Source organism: Oncorhynchus mykiss, chromosome 10, assembly GCF_057628025.1.
Source record: "Oncorhynchus mykiss isolate SJ-2025 chromosome 10, ASM5762802v1, whole genome shotgun sequence".
NCBI lineage: Eukaryota > Metazoa > Chordata > Actinopteri > Salmoniformes > Salmonidae > Oncorhynchus > Oncorhynchus mykiss.
Window position 1 is genome coordinate 56,615,942 of NC_143031.1, and position 16,590 is coordinate 56,632,531.

Below are 16,590 nucleotides of genomic sequence, written 5' to 3' on the forward strand. Positions count from 1 at the left end.
AGAGCTCACATGTCACCCAATACAGGATTTGCATTTGCACACTTATTCTCTTTGCCTCATTGGAAAGGGAAAGTGTGTAGGAGGGCTTTTCTTGGTCCTAAAGTATAATTGCATTGCTTCATTACATAATGACAAAATGTTGAAACTGTATACCAGATGAAAATGTTAATTCCTTCTCAATTCACATTTCATAACTCAGCTCTTGGAGCTGTGGTTTAAGGGATGAATACTAAGGCTGTGTTTACAGAAGCAGCCCAATTCTGATTAACCCCTCCCCCAACTAATTAGTTTTTTGACCAATCATATCAGATCTTTTGAGATTTTCCGTTTAGTCAAAAGACCAATCAATGGAGGGGTTTATGGGCTTGTTTGACAGTGCAGGTGCCTACAAATCCCCTTGCATCATAACTACTCATTATTTGTAGATCAGCCTGGGTAAGCATTCACCATAGTAGTATTGTGTGAATCAGGCATTACATTTTGATCATCACAGCCTCAGTCAATTGGCCCACTTGTAGGCGACATTCAATTAATGAATTGTGTACCTTGTCCAGACTAGTAGAGTGTACAGTAACCTTCAGAAAGTATTCATACCCCTTGACTTATTCCACATTTTGTGTTTCAGCCTGAATTCAAAATTGATTAAATATTTATTTTTTTGCCCATCAACATACAATATCCCATAATGACAAAGTGAAAACATGTTTTTAGAAACTTTAACAAATGTATTGAAAATGAAATACAGATCTCATTTACATAAGTATTCACACCCTTTTGCTATGCCACTTCAAATTGAGCCCAGGTGCAACAAAATGTGATCATACTTAAGATGTCACTACAACTTGATTGGCTTCCACCTGTGGCCAATTCAGCCCAAACCCAGTGCATGCTTTGCAGGCACATGAGAAGGAAAGCGAATGGAGAGGACTGTAGGGAAGATGCTCTCAAAATCTTGGCTCCTGGAGGAGACACTTTTCGGAGTTGGGCAGGATGATTATGAGATGGGAGTTGCATTGGGATGCCACTGGGCTGCAAGTGAAGTCTGGAGAAAAGGAGTGTTGGGACAGGGACGCAGAAAGGTGGATTTCTGAGGAATGGGGGAGGAAGAAAATAATTAGGAAAGCAGAGATTGGATTTCAATTTGAGAAAGGTGATCAACATGGAGTTAGGAGTGCAAACAGTGAGCAAGAACAGGTTCTGGAGGTGAAGGAGTAAGTGAGGAGCTCGGAACTCAATGGGCATGAAGGAGAATCTGGTCCAGTAGGAGTGATATTTTTGGAGAATGTGGCTCCTTTCTGTAGATCCATTTGTGGTTTCAGGGTGGGTGAGAAAGGAGTTAGGTGCTGTTGAAACAGTGAAGGTTTGTTTGTGTTTCTTCTGACCAGAGGGAGTGGGCACAAGGTGTCACGCAACTTGTCAAGATCGGTTTCTTGCTTTGCTCTTAGGACACAATTGTAAGGAGTTTTTTAAACTGATTTTACCTTTATTTAACTAGGCAAGTCAGTTGAGAACAAATTCTTATTTTCAATGACGGCCTAGGAACAGTGGGTTAACTACCTTGTAACTACCTTGTAGTTAACCCACTGAACAACAGATCTTGGGGATCTTGGGGATTCGAACTTGCAACCTTTCGGTTACTAGCCCAATGCTCTAACCACTAGGCTACCCTGCCGCCCGAGTGGTTAGAGCTAAGTGTGGAGCTGGAGCAGTTGAAGATTCCTGGTGTTTGTGATACCTGCTGTTTGGTGCGACGCAGATCCGGTGGTGTCAGTCCTTTTTGAGCCAGTCTTTACCTGACAAGGTCATGTTAGTATATATCAGTTATCCTGTTAGCTTTTGTGCCGAATCCATTGCTCTGTTTCAGGTGCAAAGTTTATGGTCATGTCGCAGCAGTGTGTAGGAGGGAGATTCCAAGAAGTGGGAAGTGTGCAGGAGGGCATGGGATAGAGGATTGTGTAGTTTCTGTGGATAAAGTTGTCAACTGTAGGGGTGCTCATGTTGCTGGGGGATGGGAAGTGAGGGATCCTGAGAGGACACCTGTGAGTAGGCCTGTGAGAGAGGCAGGTTGAAGTGGTCAAAGTAGTGCAGGTTTCATTTGTTGAGGCAGTGAAGAAAGTGGAGGAGGATGGGTCATGGGTGAGGGATCCTGAGAGGACACCTGTGAGTAGTAGATCTGTGACAGCACAGAGGGATAGGCCTGTAATATTTGTGTTGTGGAGAAATGACCAGGCAGGAGACGGGAGTACAGTTAGTTTTGTTTAGTCAAAACCTCTCGTGCTCTACAGCCCCCGGCCCAATGGTGTGCATGTGCATTTCCTATTAGGTGTAGTAACATAACACTGCCGTAAAACATTACTGCTTAGTAACAGCATAGTAACTAATATAAACCGATGTAGATCACAGATACTACATATCCAACGCATGATATATGCTTCAGTAAGGTTGGCTTCTTAGAAATGGTTATCAACTGTGCTACAGAAATGGAATGGAAATCACAGAAAATGGATGTCATGGTGGCAGCTGCAGAGAAGTTATGAGGTTTGACTTCAGAAGAGTTACAGGGTGTGTTGAGTGGTGGTCCGTCCTCCCAGGCCGATGGCATGGTGCAGGAGCGGACAGGGTTCAAGTTGTGGATGAGGTATTGGGTTTTTAAGGAGTGTAGTTAGTTGGTATGGTCATAAAAATACATGTTTATTTTAGTTTTCCTATTTTGTATAACAAAGTGTAATAGATTTATACTATAGTTTAGTTTGGGGTGGTAATGTAACATATTGGATGCCAACCACTGTTAAACTCTGCCGAATAAGAAATGCATTTCAGACTGGTCTTGACCGGGCACCGAGGTAGATTGGCTGACTGAATTTGAAGTGGAGGTAGTACAGGGCTTAGTATGTCTTTCTGGGAGGATAAAAATACATTTTGGTTTGGAAAAGTTGAATATTTTCAGAAGCAGTCGGGTAATTGGTTAAGGGAAGAGCATTGGAGGGAAGAGAGAGGGGGTTGAAAATGATGGGTTTGAATCTCTTGAAGTAAGCAATAACAAGGGAGACTGTATGTTGAGGAAGATTGGTGTCAAGTTCTAACAGAGTGAGCCGGAGACCAGTATGAGTTCTGGAGGGGTGAAATGGAAAGGGGGAAAAGGTGTTGTGAATAGCTCGGAGCCCTAGCCTTGCATTGATGGACATGTCTATGATAAAGATACATTTGGTCATGTGGGAGTAAGACTTTTGAAGAGGGTGGAACCAGGGCTTTTGGCTGATCCATGGGTGGTTTCAGGTTGAGTGCAGATCAAATCAAATGTATTTATACAGCCCTCCTTACATCAGCTGATATCTCAAAGTGCTGTATAGAAACCCAGCCTAAAACCCCTAACAGCAAGCAATGCAGGTGTAGAAGAGGAGAAGAAGTGGACTTGTGATGTTTGTTCAGATCAGAGGGTGCAGGCGCTCTGTGCGACCCAACTTGGGGAAAGATATGTATCTTGCTTTGTGGTTCGGCACAGGGCACCATTTGAAATAAGTGATTTCTGGGGTAGCATTATGTGTGGAGGTGGAGCAGTTGAAGATGGTGGAAGTAACAAACACCAGGAGTTTGGTGCGACGCAGACCCAGTGAAACAGAGGTGACTCAGTCTGTTGGTTTGAGCTTTGATTGAGTATTTACCTGACAAAGTCATGTTAGGATATACAGTGGGGCAAAAACGTATTTAGTCAGCCACCAATTGTGCAAGTTCTCCCACTTAAAAAGATGAGGCCTGTAATTTTCATCATAGGTACACTTCAACTATGACAGACAAAATGAGAAAAACAAATCCAGAAAATCACATTGTAGGATTTTTAATGAATTTATTTGCAAATGATGGTGGAAAATAAGTATTTGGTCAATAACAAAAGTTTATCTCAATACTTTGTTATATACCCTTTGTTGGCAATGACAGAGGTCAAACGTTTTCTGTAAGTCTTCACAAGGTTTTCACACACTGTTGCTGGTATTGTGGCCCATTCCTCCATGCAGATCTCCTCTAGAGCGGTGATGTTTTGGGGCTGTTGCTGGGAAACATGGACTTTCAGCTCCCTCCAAAGATTTTCTATGGGGTTGAGATCTGGAGACTGGCTAGGCCACTCCAGGACCTTGAAATGCTTCGCTCCTTGGTTGCCCGGGCGGTGTGTTTGGGATCATTGTCATGCTGAAAGACCCAGCCACGTTTCATCTTCAATGCCCTTGCTGATGGAAGGAGGTTTTCACTCAAAATCTCACAATACATGGCCCCATTCATTCTTTCCTTTACACGGATCAGTCGTCCTGGTCCCTTTGCAGAAAAACAGCCCCAAAGCATGATGTTTCCACCCCCATGCTTCACAGTAGGTATGGTGTTCTTTGGATGCAACTCAGCATTCTTTGTCCTCCAAACACGACGAGTTGAGTTTTTACCAAGAAGTTATATTTTGGTTTCATCTGACCATATGACATTCTCCCAATCTTCTTCTGGATCATCCAAATGCTCTCTAGCAAACTTCAGATGGGCCTGGACATGTACTGGCTTAAGCAAGGGCACACGTCTGGCACTGCAGGATTTGAGTCCCTGGCGGCGTAGTGTGTTCCTGATGGTAGGCTTTGTTACTTTGGTCCCAGCTCTCTGCAGGTCATTCACATTACAGGCCTCTCACCTTTTTAAGTGGGAGAACTTGGTGGCTGACTGGTGGCTGACTAAATACTGACTAAATACTTTTTTGCCCCACTGTACGTTTCAGTAAAGTTGGCTTCTTAGCGTTGATTGCAATGGTTATAACGCAGAGATGGAACGTATAGTCACAGAAAATATATGTTGTGGTGGCAGCTTCAGAGCAGTACTTTGGGGTACGAGATTTGACTTCAGAAGAGATACAGCGTGTGTTGAGTGGTAGTGTCCTGTTCTATCATGCCGTTGGCCTGGGGTAGGAACACAGGGGTAAAAGTAGTGGAATAAGGGGATGGGTTTTAATGAGTATAGGGTTAGTTGGTAGTGTAATTAAACAAAGATGTGTGTGTATATATATATATATATATATATATATATATATATATATATATATATATATATATATAATTATTTAAAATAAAATTGTAACGGCGTTCTTCGTTTGTTGAAAGAGAGGCGGACCAAAGCGCAGCGTGGTGGTTGTTCATTGTATTTATTGACGACACTATACATGAACAAACTAACGGAAAAAAACAAGAAACGTGAGAACTCAAAACAGCCCTGTCTGGTGCAAACACAAAAACAGGAACAATCACCCACAAACACACAGTGAAACCCAGGCTACCTAAATATGGTTCCCAATCAGAGACAATGACGAACACCTGCCTCTGATTGAGAACCATATCAGGCCGAACATAGAACTAGACCAAAACATAGAAAAACAAACAGACTGCCCACCCAACTCACGCCCTGACCATACTAAATAAATACAAAAACAAAGGAAATAGAGGTCAGAACGTGACAGTACCCCCCCCCCCAAAGGTGCGGACTCCGGCCGCAAAACCTTGACCTATAGGGGAGGGTCTGGGTGGGCGTCTGTCCGCGGTGGCGGCTCTGGCGCGGGACGCGGACCCCACTTCGCCATTGTCTCAGTCCGCCTTATTGTCCGCCTCCGTGGCTTACTCACCATGCCCACCCCTCTCAATGACCCCACTGGACAGAGGGGCTGCTTGGGACAGAGGGGCAGCTTCTCGGGACAGAGGGACAGCTGCTCGGGACAGAGGGACAGCTGCTCGGGACAGAGGGACAGCTGCTCGGGACAGAGGGACAGCTGCTCGGGACAGAGGGACAGCTGCTCGGGACAGAGGGACAGCTGCTCGGGGCGGAGGGACAGCTGCTCCGGGCGGAGGGGCTCTAGCGGCCCCTGGCTGACTGGCGGCACTGGCGGCCCCTGGCTGACTGGCGGCCCCTGGCCGACTGGCGGCACTGGCGGCCCCTGGTTGACTGGCGGCGCTGGCGCTGGGCTGACTGGCGGCACTGGTGGCCCCTGGTTGACTGGCGGCACTGGCGGCCCCTGGCTGACTGGCGGCACTGGCGGCCCCTGGCTGACTGGCGGCACTGGCGGCCCCTGGCTGACGGGCGGCATTGGCGGCTCCTGGCAGACGGGCGGCACTGGCGGCGCTGGGCAGACGGGCGGCACTGGCGGCGCTGGGCAGACGGGCGGCACTGGCGGCGCTGGGCAGACGGGCGGCACTGGCGGCGCTGGGCAGACGGGCGGCGCTGGCGGCGCTGGGCAGACGGGCGGCGCTGGCGGCGCTGGGCAGACGGGAAGCTCCGATGGCGCCGGGCAGACGCGAAGCTCTGGCAGAGGCGCCGGGCAGACGGGAAGCTCCGGCAGAGGCGCCGGACAGGCGGGAGGCTCCGGCAGAGGCGCCGGACAGGCGGGAGGCTCCGGCAGAGGCGCCGGACAGGCGGGAGGCTCCGGCAGAGGCGCCGGACAGGCGGGAGGCTCCGGCAGCGGCGCCGGACAGGCGGGAGGCTCCGGCAGAGGCGCCGGACAGGCGGGAGGCTCCGGCAGAGGCGCCGGACAGGCGGGAGGCTCCGGCAGAGGCGCCGGACAGGCGGGAGGCTCCGGCAGAGGCGCCGGACAGGCGGGAGGCTCCGGCAGAGCTGGAGAGGAGGAAGGCTCTGGACGGATGGGCCGGAGAGACAGCCTGGTACGGGGAGCTGCCACCGGAGGGCTGGGGTGTGGAGGTGGTGACGGATAGACCGGGCCGTGCAGGCGCACTGGAGCTCTTGAGCACCGAGCCTGCCCAACCTTACCCGGTTGAATGGTCCCGGTCGCCCTGCCAGTGCGGCGAGGTGGAATAGCCCGCACTGGGCTATGCAGGCGAACCGGGGACACCGTGCGCAAGGCTGGTGCCATGTAAGCCGGCCCAAGGAGACGCACTGGAGACCAGATGCGTAGAGCCGGCTTCATGGCACTTGGCTCGATGCCCACTCTAGCCCGGCCGATACGCGGAGCTGGAATGTACCGCACCGGGCTGTGCACCCGCACTGGGGACACCGTGCGCTCCACAGCATAACACGGTGCCTGCCCGGTCTCTCTAGCCCCCCGGTAACCACAGGAAGTTGGCTCAGGTCTCCTACCTGGCGTAGCCATACTCCCTGTTAGCCCCCCCCCAAGAAATTTTTGGGGCTGACTCCCGGGCTTCCATCCACGACGCCGCGCTGCCTCCTCGTACCAGCGCCTCTCCGCTTTCGCCGCCTCCCGTTCTTCCTTGGGGCGGCGATATTCTCCTGGCTGAGCCCAAGGTCCTTTACCGTCTAATTCGTCCTCCCATGTCCATACCTCCTCGCGCTGCTCCTGCTGCTGCTTTCTCCTTTGCCCATTACCACACCGCTTGGTCCTGTTGTGGTGGGTGATTCTGTAACGGCGTTCTTCGTTTGTTGAAAGAGAGGCGGACCAAAGCGCAGCGTGGTGGTTGTTCATTGTATTTATTGACGACACTATACATGAACAAACTAACGGAAAAAAACAAGAAACGTGAGAACTCAAAACAGCCCTGTCTGGTGCAAACACAAAAACAGGAACAATCACCCACAAACACACAGTGAAACCCAGGCTACCTAAATATGGTTCCCAATCAGAGACAATGACGAACACCTGCCTCTGATTGAGAACCATATCAGGCCGAACATAGAACTAGACCAAAACATAGAAAAACAAACATAGACTGCCCACCCAACTCACGCCCTGACCATACTAAATAAATACAAAAACAAAGGAAATAGAGGTCAGAACGTGACAAAAATAAAAATCCTTCTTCCCCTTTCCCATTTTGTATCAAAGTGTAATGGATCTATACTTGAGTTCAGTTGGGGGCAGTTGGGGGCTGTAATGCAACAAGCATTTCTCAACAGCATTTACTAAAGCACCTTATACCACCCACCACTGTGACCTGTATGCTCTAGTCGGCTGGCCCTCGCTACATATTTGTCGCCAGACCCACTGGCTCCAGGTCATCTACAAGTCCATGCTAGGTAAAGCTCCGCCTTATCTCAGTTCACTGGGCACGATGGCAACACCCATCCGTAGCATGCGTTCCAGCAGGTGTATCTCACTGATCATCCCTAAAGCCAACACCTCATTTGGCCGCCTTTCCTTCCAGTTCTCTGCTGCCTATGACTGGAACGAATTGCAAAAATCGTTGAAGTTGGAGACTTTTATCTCCCTCACCAACTTTAAACATCTGCTATCTGAGCAGCTAACCGATCGCTGCAGCTGTACATAGTCTATCGGTAAATAGCCACCCAATTTACCTACCTCATCCCCATACTGTTTTTATTTATTTACTTTTCTGCTCTTTTGCACACCAGTATCTCTACCTGCACATGACCATCTGATCATTTATCACTCCAGTGTTAATCTGCTAAATTGCAATTATTTGCACATAATGTATATAGACTCTTTTTTTTCTACTGTGTTATTATTATTGTTTATTGTTTACTCCATGTGTAACTCTGTGTTGTTGTCTGTTCACACTGCTATGCTTTATCTTGGCCAGGTCGCAGTTGTAAATGAGAACTTGTTCTCAACTAGCCTACCTGGTTAAATAAAGGTGAAATACATAAAAAAAAAAAAAATGCCAACCACCATTAAACCTTGCTGAAGAAGTGCAAGTCAGAAACTATTCCATGAAGTCCAAGGAAATGTCTGTAGAACTCAGATAATTGTAATGAGGCCTTCAGAAAGTATTAACACCCCTTGACTTATTCCACATTCTGTTGTGTTACAGCCTGAATATAAAACAGATTACGTTTAGATTGTTTTTGTCACTGGCCTACACACAATACCACATAATGTCAAGATTGTTTACAAATTAATTAAGAATGAAAATCTGAAATGTCTTGAGTCAATAAGTATTCAACCCCTTTGTTGTGAGAAGCCTAAATATGTCCAGGAGTAAATATGTGCTTAACAAGTCACATAACACGTTTAATGGGTTCACTCTGTGTGCAATAAGTGTTTTAACCCCCCTAGAGTTGTCAATCTGAGTAACATCATTTAAAAAAAATCCCCATTTAAAATCCATCAGTTTAAGCTTGTGATTTAGTTTAAACTACAGATATGATTGCATTGGATGCATCTTACTCCACCTCTGATGTCGCACTTGAAAGGTGGCAGAGCTAGAACGGTGTTTGTCAGACCATGAGACATCCTGAAGATCGGTCTTCTCCCGAAAACGTCTGTAGTGTCAGAACGGTTTGACCTACAAAACTATTGACCCACAAACTATATGGAAAGGGGAGACTCTGACGAACACGATGGTGTTCTCCGTTTTGCTCTACGACCCCCGCAAGTGTCAAGGGACTCATCTTAAGGTAACCAGCTCCGGTTTGGAAAAAATGATGGAAGTACAGTGCATTCGGAAAGTATCAAGACCCCTTCACTTTTTCCAAATGTTGTTACATAATAATACTGCCTTCTTGTTTGGTACACCCACTGGAACAGGTTTCCATGCCAATTGTTTTTGACACAAACTTGTGTTAATATATTTATTTGTATGTGGCTGTCAGTGTCATATAGTTTGATACTTGTATCAGCGAAGAACAGTACATAATACTAAGGTCAACCATAGACACTGCAGCACAAAGCTCAGTGACGGCAGTTTACTGTCCTTTTCCTTGGTTTCACTTTAACTTTTTGTAGTTACTGCAAACATGACCCCCCCACCCACCCACCAAATTTTCTCCATGCAACAATTTATGAAAAAAAAGTCAATAACAAATGTTGGACCAAATGCAGTTACTGCTATTTCTCTTGGTAGGGCAGTATACTGGACATCCGTGTAGTTTTTGTCTTCAACCCGTAAGTGGCCAAGACGTATTATGTATACATTGTTAGCAATTACTTTATAATCTGCATTAAAGAAATTACCATAATACAAATTGCCTGTGGAATTTCAATTTTATTGGTTTTGGGGTTCAGGAGTTTCTACTTGTTATTCTCCTTCTACTAACTGTTGCCAAGTGAGCACACAGCCACAGCCAAGCTTTTTATCTCGCTGCGCATATAATGAGACAGGCGTGAGGAACGGCCGCCACCCTCCGAGCGACAGCTTCGATCGCGGAGGTCAGAAAGTGTACGTGCATCGCACTGTGCCGGTGTGACAGGCGATGAGGCAAAAATAGCCTCAGGTTTCTACCTCGCTGACTCTTTCCTATTTTGTTGAAGCACTCTTTTCTTTTGAAATTGCCAACTTTAAAGAAATACATCGTACATTCTCTGCACGCATGCACACCCAGGAGCGGCGTTAGAGGTCCTGGCCCGCACTGCCGTACCTCCTTGCCTGTCCAAATAAAATATTGAAATATTGATCATCATGCCCCGTGCAGAGGCGCGCGGACAGAAAGACGCGTCGAGCTCAGATAAAGCCCCTCTGTCTAAGTATGTGCAGAGCATGTAGATTATGTTGTCTGGATAAGAATAGTATGGCATGCCATACTATTTATGTCCAGACAGAATCGGACACATGGCCTACATATAGTAACACAGAGGGGCGCAGTTTTGCTCGCTCGGGTGCTTTCTCTGGTTAGATATTTTCAGCAGAGAGGAAGAGGGGAAACCAGAGTGTTCACGCGCCAAAATCTGTCCAGAATAGACCCAATAGATTTCTATGGGCTGAATATGCAGACCAAAGCTTGTTGCCTGCCTTCCCGTCTTTAGGACAACTACTCCCATTGTTAGGGTGGAGACATGAGTATCTCGTAATTACATTTAAGTAATTTAGCAGATACTCTTATCCATAGTTACTAACCATTTGTGAATTCATCTTAAAATAGCTAGTTGAGACAACACATTACAAATGTATTAAGTATATTTTCACTCAACATATTGTAATGAAACGGCAGGGAGCAGGTCTCGAACGCTCGACGTTCTAGCCCGAGGTCCGGCGCGCTATCGACTGTGCCGCAAAATCATGCCCAGGGTCGTTACACTATGTATGAGCAAAGTCCGTGCTAGTGGGACAATAGAAGTGCCTGTTACAAATAAAACAATTGGGGGAAGTTGGTCCTTGGGGCACCAGATCTCTGGTTTCAGCCACTTTGGAATGGAAAGTTGTCAGTGTACTGTTCAGATGCTGTTTTCCCGCCAAAATTACATAATTACTCCTGTCTAAATAAAATAATTCTAAATACTTCACCAGAGAGCATGACTTAGCCACAGATGATCATTTAGCTTCTTCATTTTTTTGCTCTGGATTGTTTCAAATCACAAGTGCCCAGGCCTATGCCTATTTGGGAAGCCTGCAATTTGGGCAGCACATGTGGCAATAGGCCTGACTGATTATTGAGTTGTGGCTGTCAGTGAAAAGCATCTAAAATATGTGTGAGGATAATTTGTCTTGAGTAGAATTTAAAATGTTGAGTGGGGAGGAGTGTGTGGCAAAGATATGTAGCATCTCTCTCCAGAATGCATGCACTCAGCCAATTCATTGTGTGAATTGTTTGCCTTATGATTGTTTTTTAAAATATGTTTTTAATAAATTCCCCATTACATATGTCACCAGTAGGCCTAGTAAATGTTAGATCATTTGGTTGCATAAATTATGTTAATGCATGTATTAATTTCAGCTACAGTCACTTGCAATTCTCATTCTCTGAGTGGAAACATTGTTTGCATAATTCATAATCTGCTACATTTGTGAGAAACAAGTTTTGGTTAATTTCATAACCAGCATTTACGAATGTATTAATTGTCTTTGGGTCAGAAGGGTTGCTGGATCAAATCCCTCGAGTTGACAAGGTAAAAATTGGTCGTTCTGCCCCTGATCAAGGCAGTTAACCCACTGTTCCACGGGCGCGCGGAAGACGTGGATGTTATACAGCGGTAAAGTGCCGTTTAGGCCGCCCATTGTGACTCGATTTGGGCGTGCTGGCAGCATATTCAATTGTGCGTCAATAATTTAGGATAGCAAGTTTGTATGAAGGTCTGGTTATTAAATGAGTACATAGTTCAATAGTAATATCCTCTAAAACGCTCTGGTGACAAACAAAATTTGCTGCCCTGTTTCCAATTGTCCACATGGCTGGGAGAACCTATAAAACCGATATATTATTAGCTAACTAGCTACAGTGCAGGCTAACTCAAATGAGCTAGCTAGTTGGCTCGCTAGCTATCTAGCCAACTTCACATACTGTATAGATGGCTAAGTGAATGAAATATCACCATCTACCTAACTTCATATTAGCTAGCTATCTTAAAAATGTATTTATCACTGTAAAAAAACAAACTCCAAATCCATTTGTAGGTAGCTAGCTAACAGCCACGGAGGAGGGTGATAGTATAGTAGACCCAACTGTCAGTGAGAGAGCAGGCTATTCTGGATAGGGCAGGTACTTTTGTGTAGCTCCTGTCCCTAGAAGTGAGGATGGAGATAATGGTAACATAATATTTAGTGCAGTGTAATTTGTTTTCTGTCCTCAGATAAAGAGAGCCATGAAACCGGTCTACATATGAAGAGGTCCCGATGAAGAGCAGTGGTTCTCAGTCCTGGTCCTGGGGACTCAAAGGGGTGCACATTTTTGTTTTTGCCTTAGCACTGCACAGCTGATACAAATGATCAATTCATCATCAAGCTTCAAGTGGTATTTCTGTATTCATTTGTGATGCTATCCTTGATATGATCCTGTTATTGTTACATGCTACACATGCACATAAACTCAGCAAAAAAAAGAAAGTCCTCTCACTGTCAACTGCGTTTATTTTCAAACTTAACATGTGTAAATATTTGTATGAGCTTAACAATATTCAACAACTGAGACATAAACTGAAAAAATTCCACAGACATGTGACTAACAGAAATGGAATAATGTGTCCCTGGACAAAAGGGGGGCAAAATCAAAGTAACAGTCAGTATCTGGTGTGGCCACCAGCTGCATTAAGTACTGCAGTGCATCTCCTCCTCATGGACTGCACCAGATTTGCCTGTTCTTGCTGTGAGATGTTACCCCACTCTTCCACCAAAGGCACCAGCAAATTCCCTGACATTTCTGGGTGGAATGGCCCTAGCCCTCACCCTCCGATCCAACAGGTCCCAGTCGTGCTAAATGGTATTGAGATCCGGGCTCTTCGCTGGCCATGGCAGAACACCGACATTTCTGTCTTGCAAGGAATCACACACAGAACGAGCAGTATGGCTGGTGGCATTGTTATGCTGGAGGGTCATGTCAGGATGAGCCTGCAGGAAGGGTACCACATGAGGGAAGAGGATGTCTTCCCTGTAAAGCACAGCTTTGAGATTGCCTGCAATGACAACAAGCTCAGTCCGATGATGCTGTGACACCGCCCTAGACCATGACGGACCCTCCACCTCCAAGTCGATCCCGCTCCAAAGTACAGGCCTCGGTGTAACGTTCACTCCTTCGACGATAAACGCGAATCCGACCATCACCCCTGGTGAGACAAAACTGTGACTCGTCAGTGAAGAGCACTTTTTGCCAGTCCTGTCTGGTCCAGCGACAGTGGGTTTGTGCCCATAGGCGACATTGTTGCTGGTGATGTTTGGTGAGGACCTGCCTAACAACAGGCCTACAAGCCCTCAATCCAGCCTCTCTCAGCCTATTGTGGACAGTCTGAGCACTGATAGAGGGATTGTGCGTTCCTGGTGTAACTCAGGCAGTTGTTGTTGCCATCCTGTACCTGTCCCGCAGGTGTGACGTTCGACTGTACTGATCCTGTGCAGGTGTTGTTACACGTGGTCTGCCACTGCGAGGACGATCAGCTGTCCGTCCTATCTCTCTGTAGCGCTGTCTTAGGTGTCTCACAGTATGGACATTGCAATTTATTGCCCTGGCCACATCTGCAGTCCTCATGCCTCCCTGCAGCATGCCTAAAGCACTTCACACAGATGAGCAGGGACCCTGGGCATCTTTCTTTTGGTGTTTTTTAGAGTCAGTAGAAAGGCCTCTTTAGTGTCCTAAGTTTTCGTAACTGTGACCTTATTTGCCTACCGTCTGTAAGCTGTTAGTGTCTTAACGACCGTTTCACACCTGTATGTTCATTAATTGTTTTTGGTTCATTGAACAAGCATGGGAAACAGTGTTTAAACCCTTTACCATGAAGATCTGTGAAGTTATTTGGATTTTTAAGAATTTTCTTTGAAAGACAGGGTCCTGAAAAAGGGATGTTTATGTGTGCCCATGCATCTATCAATCCAAAATTATCATGATTTGTTATCAGGGATATTATACTTTAGTAATCCACAATGACCTGGTGATGTTAAAGTCTAATAATTACATTGTCTTCCATATTCCTACAGATACCTTGTAACTGGAGATTCCTTCAAAACGATTGCCTACAGTTAACGTGTAGGGCACTGCAAGGTTGGGTGATCAGGGCCATCTGGGATGGGATCCCGTAGCACACGCTCCAGCAGGTATATTTCACTGGCCTCCTTTGGCCGCCTTCCCTTCCAGTTCTCTGCTGCCAATTACTGGAACGAACTGCAAAAATCACTGAAAATGCAGACTCATATCTCCCTCACTAACTTTAAGCACCAGCTGTCAGAACATCTCACAGATCACTGCATCTGTAAATAGCCCATCCAACTACTGAATCCCCATACTGTATTTATTTATTTATCTTGCTCCTTTGCACCCCAGTATCTCTACTTGCACATACATATTTTGAACATCTATCACTCCAGTGTTTATTTGTTATATTGTAATTACTTCGCCACCGTGGCCTGTTTCTTGCCTTACCTCCCTTATCTTACCTAATTTTCACACACTGTATATATACTTTTCTACTGTATTATTGACTGTATGTTTGTTTATTCCATGTGTAACTCTGTGTTGTTGTTTGTGTCACACTGCTTTGCTTTATCTTGGCCAGGTCGCAGTTGTAAATGAGAACTTGTTCTCAACTAGCCTACCTGGTTAAATAAAGGTGAAACAAATAAAAAAACATTGAAATGCAGATAGAGATGCAGTAGTCACAGAGTTCATGATCCAAGGTCAGTTTTGCATTTCACCTCTTTCTCCCTCGGTTTTTATAATGCACAACAGATGTGCATTGAAGTACAGATTGAACTGGTATTTATAATATTACAATTATATTTATGCATGTATTTAGAACACTTTGATAATGAACTTCTTTCAATAAAGTGTTTCACATTCTCTACTGGTTGAAATTAAGTCTCATTTGATGAAATACTACACCTTATCCTGTGTTTATCAGATCAATGCAGATGAAGGGCAATTGATGTTGCGATGAACTGGTTTTAGAGTATTTACATGATGCATAGAAAGTGTACTGTACAGTTTTTAAAAATTATTTTTCTGTATATAGGAATTACAAATCAGCCTTTAACTAGTTAAATCCTGTTTCTAGTCTATTCGTTAGAATTTGTAACCATTGATGTCCCAGGACCAAAATTGTAATACATACATGCAAACACAGTGTCATTCCAAAGACTGGAATTTGATACTCCTGGTATTGGATATGACTGAAAAATAGTCTAAAAAGACATTCATACCTGTACTGCCCCTTTATTTGCCAAGGTAGAGTACATGATCAGTGAATATATTAAATGTACAGGCTACAATGTGGGGATCTCATGCATAGTAATAACTACATGTATATACGACTTGCATCCTTGGTGTTACCGATATGAAATGGCTAGCTAGTTAGCGGGGTGCGCGCTAATAGCGTTTCAATCAGTGATGTCACTTGCTCTGAGACCTTGAAGTAGTTGTTCCCCTTGGCTTTGTGGAGGCTTTTGTGGCGTGATGGGTAACGATGCTTCGTGGGAGGCAGTTGTTGATGTGTGCAGAGGGTCCCAGTTTCAAGCCCAGGTAGGGATGAGGAGAGGGACGGAAGCTATACTGTTACATTGGCACAAAACTATATTATATTCTACTCAATCCATGGGCTTCATTAATGTCATTTAGACTGTTTTGAAGTTGATACAACTGGCTATGATAGCTGAGGTTCATAGCTAGGTTCTGAACTAATATGTATACCAAATGTTTGGGTCCATACGCAGATTGGCTAGATAGCTAGCTACACATCCATAGGCATACAGGTATTTTTTATAATCCAATGCACAATAAGCAAGAACATACGTTATTTCATCTATCTGCATTTCACGGCAAATATCAGCAAGGCAACCTTACAAAATTGTACATTCAAATTCCAGTAAATGCTTTAGCTAGCTAGATTCTTTACATCCACTGTTTCACTTGACGACAACCTGGTTTGCTGGTAAATTAACTTTATGATTAAAAAAATATGTGTAATCGTTTGTCTCTACATTAACTAACATATTCCTGTCAACTTGACATTTTTTGCATGATTCGTTATGACGTTATAATCACTTACATTTGCTTCCATCCTAGTATTTTTGTCAGACATCTTTGCTGAAGAACGTCTCCAGCCTTGGGTCGCATATTGTCAAATTTGTCATGGGAACCACTCGATATGATTGGTCGCCTCTGCCGATTTGCATAAAGTTGGGAAAAGTTTATATTTTTCACTGCCTTCCACGCCACCTTCGCACCACCCAAAGGTCCCCCGCCCTCTACACCGCTTTCCTTCCATTGAAATGAATGGGAAGCGGTGTTTCA